The following is a 17,635-nucleotide window of genomic DNA, read 5'->3' as shown; positions in this document are numbered from 1 at the left end:
TACACCCAGGAAAGCCCCGGGCCTTGATAAAATCCCTGCAGCTGTGTTTAAATCAGATCCTGGGGTGTGGGTCCCCTAAATTAATGTAGTCTCCAATGCCATCATAATGGAGGACGTCATCCCTCCATCATGGAAGGGATCAGAGATTGTGCCTAGCTTTAAAAACGGGGATCCTAGTGTGTCCTCTAACTACCACCCTCTTAACCTAATTGATAATATGCAAAACAAAAATTCTACAAGCAGGTGCTAGGGTCGTAGTTGGGGTTGAGCGAGGAGAAACAATTCTGGCACTTCTCTTCGCGGACGACACGTTGTTGTTGTCCAAAACAAGGAGGGGGTTAAAGAACTTGATTGATAGTTTCAACCAATTTTGTGGGGCTTTGGTCTTAAAATTAATGCATCCCAGACCAAATATATGATCTATATTATAAGAGGTAGAGGGGTTATCAAGGTGGGACCTGAAATACTGGAAAGAGTCTGGGAATTTGACTATTTGGGTATCAGTCTGGATGATACTGGAGGCTGGGACTTGCAGATCACCAAGAGTACTTTAATTGTGAAACACCGAGCTGCAGCTATCTCTAAATTTGCCAAAAAAACCAGTCTCCTGTCAGTACTGCAATTGAAATTTATAAAGCCTTAGCACTATATGGGGTGGAATTATGGGGCAACAGTAATACTAGTGCCTTGAGTACAGCTGAAAATTATTTTCTTAGGAGACTTTTGGGCTTAGGGAAAGGCACGTCATTGGCTCCTCTCCGTCTTGACTTTAGGATCAGTGAGATATCAACACAGAGACAATTATTGTGCTAGATTCGCATCTGGAGCGCCAATTAATTGTGCCACCTCAAATAGGGCTTGCAGGAAGTTACTAGGACTAACAGGGTGGGGAAAGTAAGATGATTGCGGTGGCTCAAAAATGCCTGGACTGAGCTGGGTTAGTGACTTTTTGGAGTGAGCCCCAGTCCATTTGTCCAGGAGATGCGCTTGAAACTTGTTCAGGCAGGGATCACTCACCCATGTTAGGTACCCTAACAAGTGCCTTGCTATTTCAAAAAATCTGTAACTAAGGCAGAGGACTTCTTCGATTTCATCCACCCATTGCATCCCTCTTTTATTAGGGTACGGGACACTCATTTTACTACTAACTCGGGGAAGCGAACCAGGGATCTGATCGATGCTTTTACTGTAAATCTGTACAGGAAAGTGATGAGCATTTGTTGTTTTTTTGCCCCTTTTACACCAATCCCTGGAGTAAATGGATCATCCCATTGGGCAGATCCTTCAGCTCACGAACTCGAGTTGAGGCCTCTAGAATATGTAAAAGTGATACCTCCTCGATTGTGGTTGTAGTTATCTCTAAATTCTTGTGCATAGCCTGGAGAATAGGAGCTAAAGCACAAGGCCCAGTACAAAAAGCTATTCCCAAATGATCTTTGCACAACTCTGATCTACAGGGTATTCTATTTGCTTGATGATGTACTCTATGTGATTTGACTTCATAATATTTATTATTGATGTATTAACTGTTTTTATATGCTTTAAATGGTTATTATGTATTACTGATGATGAGACTGATGTCTTGAACTATCAATAACATGGGACAGGTTTCCAGCAAGCTGTGTTGAACCTTAATTGTGATATTTGAAACCAGGTTTTGTGTTCACATTCTTGATATTTGGTTTTATGTTTTTGAGTCACGAGTTGTGTCATGGACACGTATTGTGTGCTCTGAACACATTTTTCACCCTGCAGCAAATGTTCATGAGTCTGAAAGGGTAAATAAACTTGCAGTTACTGTATATATGTAAACATGATTTTGGAGAATAGTTTTGCTTAGGGGGAGGATTACATTTTATCGTCATGGGAATCTTATGACTCTCTAGAGTGCAATGCTGAGGGCACCCTCGGGGCTTTAGCCGTTAGCAGTCTGTGTCCTATTAAGCTTACATCCTCCTAAACTCGCAGGTGACATTGTTTCTCCCAAACACCTGCTTTCCTTGTTTAATAATAAGCACATTTGTCCCAATCTGTTTTTTATTTTTTGACAATATCTCCACTGATGACGGACAGTTCCATGAAGTGCCCAGTTGTCCAGCCACCAGTAGGCCAGTCGGTATCATGATGTGGATGAGGAAGAGGTGGGGTGCAGCGGCCAGGGTGCCTGACTCCGGACCACAGGTTCATGGTTTGATCCCTGGCACTGGCGGCAGGTTAACCCAGCACCATGTGACTCTGGGAAATAGCTTGCTTAATCTTCCCGACGACCCCCAGCGCTGGAACACCTCTCTGGAGGTAGCTGTGCGCTTTACAAATGCTGGTATTTCATTAAATTTCATTTGTCACATCTGCCCCCAAATTCAACCCAGTGCCTTGACTTGCTCTAGTATTCCTCCATTTGCCAGGCAATCTCATGATGAACCACAGCTGCCACCAAATTTCAGTCAATGATATGCTGAGCTCAGTTCTCTCTCAATAGGTGAGTAATGCCATGATGCACCGCAGCTGCTCCCAATTTGCAGTAATTGCCTTGGCTTTCCCCAGTTATTTCTCTATATGCCAGTCAGTGCCATGACGTGGCCCAGTTCTCTCTTCATATGCCCGTCATTCAGTGCTTAATTTGTGCCGGTGGCTTCCAGTGCTGGACAAAGGCAATTAATTGTGAGTACTGACTCTAGTGACAATCCACCACGTGGTGGCGCTGTCTTTTTAAATTTTGAGATGAACACAACAACTGTGTTTATTAAGTCAACATACACTGAAAATGAATAATACCAGCCTCGCACGCCATCATTATAGCTTTGTGTGGACTGATATAGTCTGAATTATGACACAAGCAGGAGTGCGATGGTTAGGTGTCATGTTGGTACTGCCATTGGCAGGGTATGGGTGGTGCAGGCTGCGGTGGCCTTCTAAAAAGGGCCATAGCACTTCATTTTTTACAAATTAAGCACTGCCATGATTACTAAGACTTGCCCTGGTCATCTCTCCTTATGCCCACCAACATCATAATGTGCAATGCACTGCTTGGAGAGCTTTCACCTTCTAAACTCAGACAGTTAACCCATCCTGTTCACAAACTCTTGGCCAACTGAAAACTACTTCCGATTTTCACAGTCCTGTTCCCCTCACAGTACAGGATTCTATAAAGCAAGATCACGTTTCTGGGGAAAGGGAACTAGTCCCAACCTCTAAAGAACACATTGCTATTAAAACAATACTTTGAATGTGAAGCGTGAAAACCGGGTATTCCATTTCTGTTTTTGAATATGAACAGTTAACTTTCCCTTAGTATGCAGAATTAACAAATCATCCTGAATTTGCCTAAGACTTCCCCACTTTCAAGTTTGACTTTCTCTCAACAGCGGAAATACAAGGAATGAATGGGCTTGCCTGTCTGGGCCAGCATTCCTTCACCCTGGGCTTGGACCTAGAGTTTGTAACTATAATCAATCTTCCCAGACTCATGACTGGAGGCCGCTTATCACAGTACAGATCATCAGCACAAGTGACTGAGTACTAGATACCCTGTGCTCCCCAATCCTATCATATGGGTGGACTATCTAGCAGTTGCATTCTCCACCATCCCCCCACTCTTGCAGACCCTTTCAATTAGTAAGGAAAGGATACGTACGGTTATAGAAACACCACTAAATGGAACGTGGCGGCACACAAGCCTAGCATCTGGTTCCCCTCATGTAGCTAAATAGGCTATATCCACAAATTTGACTGTAAAGATGGGTCACAGATGGAGGTTGGATCAAGCTGTTTATTTGTAATCCGTGTATAAATAAACCCACCAGTGCGGATGACAGAGACCCTCCAGCACCGGTCAGCACAGAACACAAAGTGTCTCAAAACATTCCTATTGGCAACTAAGCAACACAGAATGTACCTACATCAGAGTACTGACATCAGGGAATTCCAACAAGCATAATACTAATAAAGGACACTACACAACAGTGACTTTCATCAACGCTTGCCTGAAGGCTACATTAAACTTAATCATTACCAAACCAAATGAGAGGATGTGGTCCGTCGGCTAGACTGACGACTTTGGTGCTGGAAACTAGAGTTCGAGCCTCGAGGTCGCGTCCACAATCTGTGATTCTGGGCAAATCACTTAAGGCCATATGTATGAACACATTTCCCCATAGACACAGAATGGATAAAACCCTTTGATACATCTCGCCCCTAATCTCCCCGTGCCTGAATGTGTAAAGTAAATACGGTGCTCATGTAAAGCGCTCCAATACCTTCGGGTCGAGTTCTCGCTATAGAAATATGCACACAAAAAATAAAATAAAAAATAACACCTGGTCCTGCAAGAAAAAGCCAATGAAATTGTTCAAACACCTCCTGCTCCACAGATCCCTTCAGAAGCCTTGCATCTGGTCTGAAAGCAGCCTATTGACAGAAACATAATTGTAATAGACAAAGCGGACCCATAGTATACAAAGTGCACCACAAGATATAGCTTCTCTGAAAGACTCCTTCCACATCCCAGGTATGTTCAGTGTGAGAAGTTGGCCTGGCATATGCTGGTCGCTAGTTATAGTGGCCACCTTGCACCAGTCCAATTCGACTCTTATGGTAGATAGGTTTAAGACAACCTTTTAAAGAAAGCTATCCTAGTGGTAGCTGTAGATAGCAGCCTTCAGGCTAAGTCTCAGAGGAATGTAAAGCAGCTTGTTTTACCTTATAATCTCTTGAATTATCAAATGAAAAGACACCACACAGGTATATATATAAAATACATATGTATTTATTTCTGATCTCTTTATGAGATTAGAAGTCAGGAACATATGCACAAATCAATGTTTCACAACAAATTAAGCACTTATATGGCTGGGGCCCTAGGGGCGTACCAGACAATATACTAAAAAAGAGGTATAAGAATATTGACTTGAGAAGGGAGAAGGCCTAGGACCTTTAGAAGTGGTGGGGCCTCACTAATCCACCCAAGGCAGGTAAGTTAAGGACCCACGGGAGACGCATGCAGTGTGAGAACACAGCCGCGGATCCCAATAGCCTTCAATGGAGCAAGTCACGGTTGGAATTTTAAAGTTCTAGGGTACTTCGGGAGAGTCTACAAGCAAGTCACTTACAGGGTAAGTAATTCGAGAGCCAACACACACAGGAGCACTGGAGTGCACGAGTTACCTCACCCAGGGAAGTCGGGTGCATAGGTGTCTTTTGGTGTCGGGTCGCGGCGTCCTTTTCAATGGAAGCCAAAGAAGATTTGCTGCTTGCGAAGACAGGAGAAGTGTCCGGTGGAATCCAAGGCTGGATTCTGAAGAAGGAAGACCTGAAAGCCTAGGAGACAGTGTTCAAAGTCACTTCCCAGTGACCCGGGCCCAGGAAGATGGATGCCCACAGTCGTTGGGTGATTTCAGGTGATCATGGGTGTTTTGACTCTTCAGCCACAAGGTCCAGGAGGCGTCGATGACAACCAGGAGCTGGATTCATAGTGTCCCACAATGTCTGCAGCTTACTAAGGTATTGGCAACCGGATTGTAGCCAACAAGCCTTGGCAACAGCAAGTCTCGTGGAAAGTGAAGAAAGTCAGAGGTTCAGACCAGCAAGGTCTGAGGGACTCACCCAGCAAGGGTAAGTCAGGGCAGGCCTGGAGCAACCAGGGGAGCCCTTTTGTTCTGTAGAAAAGTCTTCAGGGGACCCACAAGCCAACCAGCAAGGGATTGCATAGACACCTCGGGAGTATTCACTTCACAGGAGCCCACGGTCACTCTGGATGAGGTAGGCCTCTGATTTTCGTTGAAAATTTTGCTGGAGGTGTGGTCCAATGCACAAGCTCATAGAATGTTGTGAAGGGGTTGCACTTGACAATAGTGCACGGTACCCAGGTATTGCTGTTCCTCATCACTCGTGGGGTCCACTCACCTCAGCTTTGCTGGGGACTCACAATGGCCGTCGAGAAGTCAGGAAATCTAATTCTGGGGCTGCAGGGACTTCGGACTCCGGCAGGAGTGGGAAAGTTTGCGACTGTTGATTCAAAGTTTTGGTGCCTGCCAAGCAGGGGAGTCACTCCTTCAGTCTTCCAAACGTAGTGGAACATCGAAGGGCCAGGATTCTTCTTCTAAAGCGTCGTCCAGAGATATCTAACTTGCAATGGCAAGGGTTCCCTATCTTATACTAAAGGAAAGGGAGGGACTAGCACTATGACCTCTCCTAGGGGAGGGTCAGGGGAGTGGGCGGTTACACCCACTTTCCTTTGTCCAGTTTCATGCCAGAGCAGGGGCTGGGAGCCCCTGAAACGGTTTGAGCTGGCATATGAACAGAGGAGCCTACTGCTCCCCCAGTGCAGGACTTCAAAGCACTCTAGGAGTGCACCCACCCAGCCCCAATACACTAAATCCTGTCTGGAAGGTGGTGACACCTCCCTGAGACAGGATGCCTATTGTTGGGCCTCCTCCTCTGTGAGTTTCGGTCAGCAGCAGGAGGGCAGCCCAGTGTCTGTGCAGGTGACATCCATTTTGTGATGCCAGGGCTCTTTCAGGATTCTACAGTGTTTCCACAGTAGGTACATGTCTATACCTCTAGAAGGGTGGGATCATACTCCCACACCAGTTACTGGTGTGGGGTATGATTTCAAGGTGTTTGACACCAAACACGACATGGTTTGATGCAGCCATCCCAAAGTTAGCATTTACCGCTAGGTTATAATGCACTTAAGAGTATATGGTTTAACCGCATCCACAAACAGCCACAGAGAATAGACTCTGCCAGCTGCAGAGGGGCCCTGCTCATGCAGGGGCACCCCCTCACATGGAAACCAGCACCCTGCCCTCAGAATTGATAGGGCCTGCCTTAGGGGTGACTGATAGGTTTATATGTGTGTGTAAGGTGAGATATAGGTACCTATACCTCAGTGAGGAGTGCTAACACTACCTCACCCAGGCTGCAGTAGCAGGCCTGTGGTGTCAGATTTAGTCTGCTTCCTAGGGGTGGCATAATACATGCTTCAACCCCTGGTAGGCCTGTGAAGTACCTAAGCACTTGGTACCTAAGGTACCATATACTAGGGGCTCATACGGCACCACAGTATTCAATCACTAGTGCATCTAATATGCACTCCAAATTGTTTAGAGAGAACAGAGAGGCTGGGGCCTTGATTAGCAGGGTCCCAGCCAGACTATAGCCAGAAACCAGTGTATACATCAGAAAAAAAGTGGGGGCAACATAAGTGCAGATCCTACTCTCCTACACAACCGCCCCCCCCCCCCCCAACGCAGGGACACTAAACTAACCTTGAGCAGTTGAGTCTTCGTGTTCTAAGTGGAAATACCTTGAGAGTCCATCTGCATTGGCAAGTTGAGTCCCAGGTCTATGTTCCGCTGTATAGTCCATCCCCTGTAGGGAAATGGACCACCCTAAAAGTGTTGGGTTTTCACCTTTCATCTGTTTGAGCCATAGGAGGGGCTTGTGGTCAGTCTGAGGTATGAAGTGAGTGCCAAACAAGTATGGCCTCAACTTCTTCAGGGCCCACACCACAGCAAAGGCCTTCCTCTCCATAGCTGACCAACATTGCTCTCTAGGGGTCAGCCTTCTGCTTATAAAATCTACTGGCTGGTCTTGACCCTTCATCATTCAGTTGAGACAGTGCAGCTCCCACACCCAGCTCAGAAGCATCTGTTTGGACAATGAACTTTTTGGTGTAGTCTGGACTCTGTAAGATGGGGGCAGTGCATATGGCCTGCTTAAGGTCTTCAAATGCCTTTTGACAGCTAGATAAGCTGAGCAATAAGTTTCCATACCTGTCAGAACTTTGTTCACCAACCTCTGAAAAGTGGCAGGTGCATTTTTCCAACCAAAGGGCATCACCACAAAGTGATAGTGCCCACCAGGGGTTGAAAATGCTGTTTTGGCCTTGGCATCCTCAGCTAACTTGATTTGCCAGTAGACAGCTGTTAGGTCAAATGTACTAAGATACTTGGCTGAGGCCAAAGTATCAATTAGCTCATCTGCCCTGGGTATGGGATAGGCATCAGTCCTGGTGACTGCATTGAGGCCTCTGTAGTCTACACAAAACCTAATTTCTTTCTTACCACCCTGGATATGAGGTGTGGGCACTAGGACTACTGGACTAGCCCAAGGGCTATCTGAAGGCTCAATTACACCTAACTCCAACATTTTCTGGACTTCAGTCCTGATACGGTCCCTGACATGGTCAGGTTGCCTGTGGATATTACTCTTGACATGCAGACTGTCTCCAGTGTCCACCTCATGGGTGCACCAGGAAGTCTGACTAGGGGTCAGGCTAAACATATGTCTAAACTGTTGCAAAATGTGTCTGCATTCAGTTTGTAGATGTTCAGTGAGGCTGCTTGCCAAAGCAACACCATCTACTGACCCATCATCAGGGTTCTGTGAGACCAGGTCAGGGAGAGGGTCACTCTCCTCCTCCTGTTCCTCATCAGTTGCCATGAGCAAGCCCATGTCAGCCCTGTCAACATATGGTTTTAATCTGTTGGCATGGAGCACCCTAAGGGGGCTCCTGGGAGTTCCAAGATTCACCAAGTAGGTGACTTCTCCCTTTTGCTCAACAATAGTATGGGGGCCACTCCACTTGTCTTGGAGAGCTGCTGGGGCCACAGGCTCCAACACCCACACTTTCTGTCCCGGCTGGTATACAGTCAGCACAGCCTTTTGGTCATGCCAAGTTTTTTGTAGTTTTTGGCTTGCCTCCAGGTTTTTAGTTGCCTTCTTCATGTATTCAGCCATCCTGGAGCTCAGACCAAGTACATAGTCCATCATATCCTGTTTGGGAGGTTGGAGAGGTAACTCCCAGCCCTCCTTCACCAAACATAATGGACCTCTTACAGGATGCCCAAACAGAAGTTCAAAAGGACTGTAGCCAACCCCCTTCTGTGGAACCTCCCTGTATGCAAACAGAAGGCAGGGAAGTAAAAGGTCCCATTTTCGCCTAAGCTTTTCTGGGAGGCCTTTTATCATTCCCTTTAGGGTTTTCTTGAACCTTTCAACTAACCCATTGCATTGTGGGTGATAGGGAGTAGTGAACTTGTAGTTTACACCACACTCCTTCCACATTGCTTTTCGATACCCTGACATGAAGTTGGTACCTCTGTCAGATATAACCTCCTTTGGGAAACCCACTATGCTGAAAACTCCAATGAGGGCTCTTGCCACCACAGGGGCTGTGGTGGTCCTCAGGGGAATTGCTTCTGGGTACCTGGTGGCATGATCCACTACCACCAGGATAAACCTGTGCCCAGATGCTGTTGGAGTGTCAAGGGGACCAACAATGTCAATCCCTACCCTTTCAAAGAGCACCCCCACCACAGGTTGTGGTATCAGGGGGGGCTTTGTTGTGCCACCTGACTTGCCACTGGCTTGGCAAGTGACACAGGAGCGACAGAACTCCTTGGTGTCCTCTGACATATGTGGCCAATGAAAATGTGGAGCAAGCCTATCCCAGGTCTTGTTTTGGCCCAAGTGTCCTGCTAAAGGGATATCATGTGCTAGGGTCAAGAGGAACCCCCTAAACCTCTGAGGTATTACCAACCTCCTGGTGGCTCCAGGGGTTGGATCTCTAGCCTCAGAATATAGGAGTCCCTTATCCCAATAAACTTTATGGGACCCACTAGCACTCCCAGCAGCCTCAGTAGCAGCCTGCTGTCTGAGGGGTTAAAGAGAGGGGCAGCACTGTTGCTCTTTGCTCAGATCTTCCCTAGAAGGTCCCCCTGCCCCCAAGAGCTCAGCCTGATCAGGTTCAAGTCCCTCTGGGGCAGTTCCTTCTTCAGGATCTGCTTCACCTCCCTCAAGAGGTGAACCTGTGACCTGAGACAGAGGGGAAGGCACTGCCATAACCCTACTGCTCCTCCTCTTGGTTAGCATCTGGTCCATACTTTCAGGATTCAGAGCTGGTTCAGCTTTATGCATTTTGGCCTGTGACCTGGTCACAGCAAATACCTCTGCAGGTATGCCCAACATCTCAGCATGAGTCCAAAACTCTACTTCAGACCAGGCTGAAGTCTCTAGATCATTGCCCAATAGACATTCGACAGGGAGGTCTGCACTGACTACTACCTTCTTGAGGCCAGTTACCCCTCCCCAGGAGAAATTCACAATTGCCAGACTATGGTTGGTCCTGACATTGCTTACATTGGTAACTTGGTAAATTTCACCCAGGATGATCAGCCCAGGGTCCACAAGATCCTCTGCCACCATGGAGACACTGGCACCTGTGTCCCTGAATGCCAAAGCCTGTTTGCCATTTATTACAGGCTGCTGTTTGTATTTACCCAGATTACTGGGGCTCACTAGGAATGACATATCAATGTCTCCATCACAAATCAGCAATGCCTGAGTGGCTACTCTGACTGGGCCAGAGTCCACTTCAGAACCCAGGGTCAACCCTACTACACCCTTATTCTGATTTCCACCTCTACCAGTTGCTGAACTAGGGGGAACATTTGCCTTAGGGGCAGGAGTGGTGGTGGTTTGGTCTTTGGACTTGTTACAGTCAGAAGTCCAGTGTCCTTTCTGTTTACAGAATTTGCACCAGGGCTTCTTTTGACCTTTTCCCTTGTTGGACTGTGACTCCCCACCAGATGCAGATTTTTGGGGCCCTTGTGAAGACTTCTGGTCTTTTGACTTATCCCCACCTTTCTAAGAACCTTTAGGATCCTGCTTCTTAGTGTCACCCCTGGGTTTTCTGCCTCACCCTGGTTCTGACCCATTTGTCTGCCTTCTTTCCCAATTCTTGGGAAGAGGTCAGATCAGAGTCCACCAGGTACTGATGCAGCAACTGTTTTTGGCAATTATTAAGGATCTGTTCTCTCATCATAAGATTATACAATCCCTTAAAATCAGTAACTCTACTACCAACCAGCCAACCTTCTAGAGCCTTGGTTGCACAATCAACAAAGTCAGTCCAGTCCTGAGTCTGTGCTTTCTGGGTATCTCTGAACTTCAACCTGTACTGTTCAGTGGTTAAGCCAAACCCATCTATTAATGCACTCTTCAGGACTTCATAATCATCAGCATCCTCTTCTCTAACAGTGAGGAGCTTGTCTCTACCTTTATCAGAAAAGGAGAGCCACAAGATTGCTGCCCACTGCTTCTGGGGGACCTGTTGAACTTTACAGGCCCTCTCCATAGCAGTTATCCATTTGTGGATATCATCCCCACTCTGGTAGGGAGGAACAACCTTGGACAGTTTCCTATGGTCTGGAATGTAATCTCTGACTCTAGGGACACTGTTGCTGCCACCAGGGGGTTCTAACCCCTCTCTTCTAGAAGCTCTCTGGAGCTCAAAGGCTTCTTTGTCTAATGCCAACTGCTTGGCCTTGAGGGCTACTCTGGCTTCCTCATACTGCAGCAGTTTGTACATTCTTTCAGAGGAGGTCTCTCTTCTATTAAAGTATGAGTTCCTCTGCTGGACAGATTCTCTGCCAGAGTGATATGAGTGGTCAGATTCCCTTGAAGGGGACCTAGGCCTCTCTTCCACTCTGTCAGCTCTCTTAGGGAGAATTACTCTGTCCCTTTCAGACCCTTGTGGGTCTGGCCCTTCAATTACAGAGTCCAGGTCATCTTGATTTTCATAATCTGACACAGAGACTATAGCTGACCCACCCCCTGTTCCAGATCCATTAGCTCCTAGAGATAATCTAAGATCATCTGCTGTCAGCAGATCTATCAGGTGTAGTGTGGAGGAACTCTGTCCTAGCTTCAGGTGCCTTGCAGCTCACATGGATTTCAAGTCAAAGAAAGTCATGTCCTTATACTGAGGCTGGGTGGACCCAGTGGCTCCAATCCTTAAGGACATTCTAGTGTTGTGCAGTGATTTACTACCTACACTAGTTTGTGGCCTACTGATCCTAGCTTGAGCTGTAGAAAGGGTGTGCTATCCCTTCACAAACAGCTCTAAGTTCAGTAGAACTTGTTGATGCTAAGCTTGACAATATATGTACCTTGAATACCTTTAGTGGTTTTCAGTTAGTAATTCAAATAGAGATTTTCTGGTAAAACAATGGCAAGCTGGAATCCCACTTGCTGCCCACCAATGTGAGAAGTTGGCCTGGCATATGCTGGTCACTAGTTAAAGTGGCCACCTTGCAACAGTCCAATTCGACTCTTATGGTAGATAGGTTTAAGACAACCTTTTAAAGAAAGCTATCCTAGTGGTAGCTGTGGAGAGCAGCCTTCAGGCTAAGTCTCTGAGGAATGTAAAGCAGCTTGTTTTACCTTATAATCTCTTGAATTACCAAATGAAAAGACACCACACAGGTATATATATAAAATATATATGTATTTATTTCTAGACACACTCTACTGATCTCTTTATGAGATTAGAAGTCAGGAACATATGCACAAATCAATGTTTCACTACAAATTAAGCACTTATATGGCTGGGGCCCTAGGGGCGTACCAGACCTTATACTAAAAAAGAGGTATAAGAATATTGACTTGAGAAGAGAGAAGGCCTAGGACCTTTATAAGCGCTGGGGCCTCACTAATACACCCAAGGCAGGTAAGTAAAGGACCCACGGGAGACGTATGCAGTGTGAGAACACAGCCACGGATCCCAATAGACTTCAATGGAGCAAGTCACGGTTGGAATTTTAAAGTTCTAGGGTACTTCGGGAGAGTCTACAAGCAAGTCACTTACAGGGTAAGTAATTCGAGAGCCAACACACACAGGAGAACCGGAGTGCACAAGTTACCTCACCCAGGGAAGCCGGGTGCATAGGTGTATTTTGATGTCGGGTCGCGGCGATGTTTTCAATGGAAGCCAAAGAACATTTGCTGCTTGCGAAGACAGGAGAAGTGTCCGGTGGAATCCAAGGCTGGATTCTGAAGAAGGAAGACCTGAAAGCATAGGAAACAGTGTTCAAAGTAACTTGCCAGTGACCAGGGCCCAGGAAGATGGCTGCCCACAGTCGTTGGGTGATTTCAGGTGATCACAGGTGTTTTGACTCTTCAGCCACGAGGTCCAGGACATGTTGACAGCAACCAGGAGCTGGATTCAGAGTATACCACAATGTCTGCAGCTTACTAAGGTGTCGGCAACCGTATTGGAGCCAACAAGCCTTGGCAACAGCAAGTCTCATGGAAAGTGAAGAAAGTCAGTGGTTCAGACCAGCAAGGTCTGAGGGACTCACCCAGCAAAGGTAAGTCAGGGCAGGCCTGGAGCAACCAGGGGAGCCCTTTGGTTCTGTATAAAAGTCTTCAGGGGATGCACAAGCCAACCGGCAAGGGATTGCAAAGACGCCTCAGGAGGATTCACTTCACAGGAGCCCACGGTCACTCGCGACAAGGTAGGCCTCTGATTTTCAGTGGAAATCCTGCTGGAGGATTGGACCACACGTGGTCCAATGCACAAGTTTGTAGAGCACCGTGAAGGCGTTGAAATCAACAATAGTGCATGGTGCCTGGGTATTGCTGTTCCTCATCACTCGTGGGGTTCACTCACCTCAGCTTTGCTGAGGACTCACAATGGCTGCCGGGAAGTCAGGAAATCCACTTTCAAGGCTGCAGGGACTTCGGACTCTGGCGGGAGCGGGAAAGTTTGCGACCATTGATTCAAAGTTTTGGTGCCTGCCAAGCAGGGGAGTCACTCCTTGACTCTAAGGGAGATTCTTCAGTCTTCCAAAGGTAGTGGAATGTCAAAGGGCCAGGATTCTTCTTGCAAAGTGTCGTCCAGGGATATCTAACTTGCAATGGCAAGGGTTCCCTATCTTACACTAAAGGAAAGGGAGGGACTAGCTCTATGACCACTCCTAGGGGATAGTCAGGGGAGTGGGCGGTTACACCCACTTCCCTTTGTTCAGTTTCATGCCAGAGCAGGGGCTGGTAGCCCCTGAACCGGTTTGAGCTGGCATATGCACAGAGGAGCATAATGCTCCCTCAGTGCAGGACTTCAAAGCACTCTAGGAGTGCACCCACCCAGCCCCAATACACTAAATCCTGTCTGGAAGGTGGTGACACCTCCCTGTGACAGCATGCCTATTGTTGGGCCTCCTCCACTGCGAGTTTCGGTCAGCAGCAGGAGGGCAGCCCAGTGTCTGTGCTGGTGGCATCCATTTTGTGATGCCAGGGCGATTTCAGGATTCTACCGTATTTCCACAGTAGGTACATGTCTATCCCTCTAGAAGGGTGGGATCATACTCCCACACCAGTTACTGGTGTGGGGGTATGATTCCAAGGTTTTTGACACCAAACACGACATGTTTTGATGCAGCCATCCCAAAGTTAGCATTTACCGCTAGGTTATAATGCACTTAAGAGTATATGGTTTAACCGCATCCACAAACAGCCACAGAGAATATACTCTGCCAGCTGCAGAGTGGCCCTGCTCATGCAGGGGCACCCCCTCACATGGAAACCAAGCACCCTGCCCTCAGGATTGAAAGGGCCTGCCTTAGGGGTGACTGATAGGTTTATATGTGTGTGTAAGGTGAGATATAGGGAACCTATACCTCAGTGAGGAGTGCTAACACTACCTCAACCAGGCTGCAGTAGCAGGCCTGTGGTGTCAGATTTAGTCTGCTTCCCAGGGGTGGCATAATACATGCTTCAGCCCCTGGTAGGCCTGTGAAGTACCTATGCCCTTGGTACCTAAGGTACCATATGCTAGGGGCTCATAAGGTACCACAGTTTCCAATCACTAGTGCATCTAATATGCACTCCAAATTGTTTTGAGAGAACAGAGAGGCTGGGGCCCTGATTAGCAGGGTCCCAGTCAGACTATAGCCAGAAACCAGTATATACATCAGAAAAAAAGTGGGGGCAACATAAGTGCAGATCCTACTCTCCTACATTCAGGAACCCTTAAGCCTTGAAAATATCATTTATCTTCACATGATCAATCAAAGCAACTCAGGTCAACCTGATCATATTGTTGAGCTCCCATATGGACCCTGTCCATCTTCACTTGTTAAAGCATTGGCCAGCACCATGCCACTGCCATCAGCACTAATCCTTCAATAATAGGGGTGACACCTCTGCTTTGACCACCCTCTTCTTATTACAGGGTCCAAGACCAATAGAATCTTTAACCTGCTGTTCCATTCAGACCTTACAGACAGTCTGTTGTTTAACAGCTCAGATACTTCCACCAAGGTGAAAATGTCTTAGACTCCGCCTTGACCACGAGTGGCTCCATCCAAGGTAGGACACTGAGTTAATCCTGATCTCTGTAACTGAAGATCAAGGTTCAAGTTTTATTTGATAGTTTGATATCATACCAGTGAAGCAATACAAACAATTCATTTACAGCACTACACCATACTATTAATAATGAATCATATTACTTGGAACCCCCATTTCATGAACAAATATATTAGTCCTCATCACTCTGTAACTAGACATCTATAACTATATGTAACTCATAACTACTAGCCATTCTGAATCCACAAACTGGAATTCGCCTACAATATGACACAATATCATATTAGCACTCTTTAAAATTGCTTTTTGTTAAATCACAAATATAGCGGGCTTGTAAAATTCTGATAGCAGAGAGTAATAAACCTCTACTTTTTTAATTGATTTAAAAAAATGTAACTGTGCCAAGTGCAATTATTTTAGGTAGAAACAGTAAGGCACCTTCACTACTCAAACTTAATGTTCTATAATATACCATGAAATTGATAGTACAATACTGATGGAGCAAGGACTCGTATAAAAGAGACTCGCTCGGATGCAATCCTCTCAAATAACTAGTGACGTTGTATTAACAAAGTATTGTGTAAATTAATATGCATTACATTACATATTCTAGCAAGATGAAGCTTGCTCACGTGTTTTACTAACAAGTAATCCGAGTGAAACTTAAAATAGCTGCTAACGCAGGAAACTGTACTACGCATGCGTCAACTGCATCTACACAGAATGACGTTCTTTCGCTTTGAGGGAAATTTCTGCACCTGCGCAAATGCATTTAAAATGGCCGCTTGAAAACTCACATGCTAAGCATCTGCTTTGCTGAAACTAAAACAAGCTATTACTAAGTGCTAATGCGGGAGAGCTCTTATAAGTAAATGGGATTAGAGTAGAGATAGGTGGTATCCAGTGAAATCATTTTATTTTTTAAATTAATATGTTTGTTTTTGACTTCTCTATTAGTTCGTATTTGGGCCTCCGAGTGGGACTGGAGCCTGTACAGCATGTGACTTTCACGCAGGCGCAGTAATAACACGCCGGGAAACCATGATGTCGATATTGAAACCCGTCCAAGGCCATCAATGTTACATGTCCTGGGAACCTGTTGGACATCTGCTTATGGAACAGACAACTGTTATATGTATTCATTTTTATTGATAAAGACGTGAAAGGCGGGTGGGAAATAAACCGTGGGAATAAGAATTAAGGGGCGGGAACATTAAACAAAGAACCAAAGAAAATTATTAAACTTAGCATGGTGTGATGATCATCCGCCCTTGCCTTTCCAATTATAATTAGGACTTTCATAAAGTTGAAACATGAATGGATGGTACATGAGCAATGAAAGGTATAATTGAGGGAGTTTAGTTAGTTAGAACACATGTAGCGATGCTGAGATGCTGAGAGACCGGGATGCTGTCCGAAAGCTGAACGAATGCTGAAGAAGAATCGTTTTCCAGACTTAGAATTTAAGCCAATTAATTAGAAGAAGATCGCGGAAGAATCGAGGAGGGAAATAAGGCAAATGATTAGAAGAAGATTGGTGAAGAATCGAGGAGGAAGATAGTGTCAGAGAGGGGTGCGACACAGGTGTCGGATCTAGAAGCGGTCACCTATCCTGTCCTGAAACCTGTCCTGAAGACTTTGTCACCTGTTCTTTCCCAGGGGACCCTTCCGACTCCTTGGCCAAGGGGTTGGTTTTCACACCATTCTAGGTAACTATACTTCTGTGTAGTACGTCAATGTACTGCTCTCTCTATCCTCTCTTTTCTGAGTACTGTCGTTGTGAAAGTTCGCTCTAATATAGGTGACTGATTATTGAAATAGTGGACTTTTCTTCCTTGGAGAAATGGAGTATGTACTGTATTATTGGTATTCGCTCTTATGAATTTAACTAGCTAAAACATTTAAACTTTCCCCGAGTCTGTGGTTATTTAAAAAATAATAAGAAATTATAATTCTATGTCATTTCACCATCAACTAGTTCCAATTAATAGGTCCATTGACCAGAGGAAAGAACTTTTTGATCAGTGAAAGATTAGTTAAATTGTGACAGGTAACTAATCTTCTAAAAGACATCTATATAAAGATTGACCCCCAGCGGTATTTACTAACCTATGTGAATGTGTGTTTATGGGCCCAGGTGAGTATATGGTGTTTGAGTACTTGAGGTTGGTAACCCGCTGGATCAGTTTTCTGGTAGCAGAGCTATGGTTATTATTGACTAGTTTGGGGATTTTTTATAATTTGAACATTTGAAAAATGTTATATAGCGCTGGCTAGACCCGGAGGTATCAGAGCGCTTTACATGAGGACAAGCATTGTTTCAGAGCATGGTTACAGGTTACATAGTTACACAGTTTCAGAGCATTGTTACAAGTTGCTGGAGTGTAGTTACATGCGTTAAAAAACATAGGTAAGGTAAAAAGCAGGTAAAGGGAGAGATTCAGGGGAGAGGGGATAGGAGCAGGGGAACTAGACAAAGAAT

The sequence above is a fragment of the Triturus cristatus genome, chromosome 12 (genome assembly GCF_964204655.1).
Source record: "Triturus cristatus chromosome 12, aTriCri1.1, whole genome shotgun sequence".
Lineage (NCBI taxonomy): Eukaryota > Metazoa > Chordata > Amphibia > Caudata > Salamandridae > Triturus > Triturus cristatus.
The sequence above is the reverse complement of the archived record's forward strand: the minus strand, read 5'-3'. Positions refer to the sequence as shown.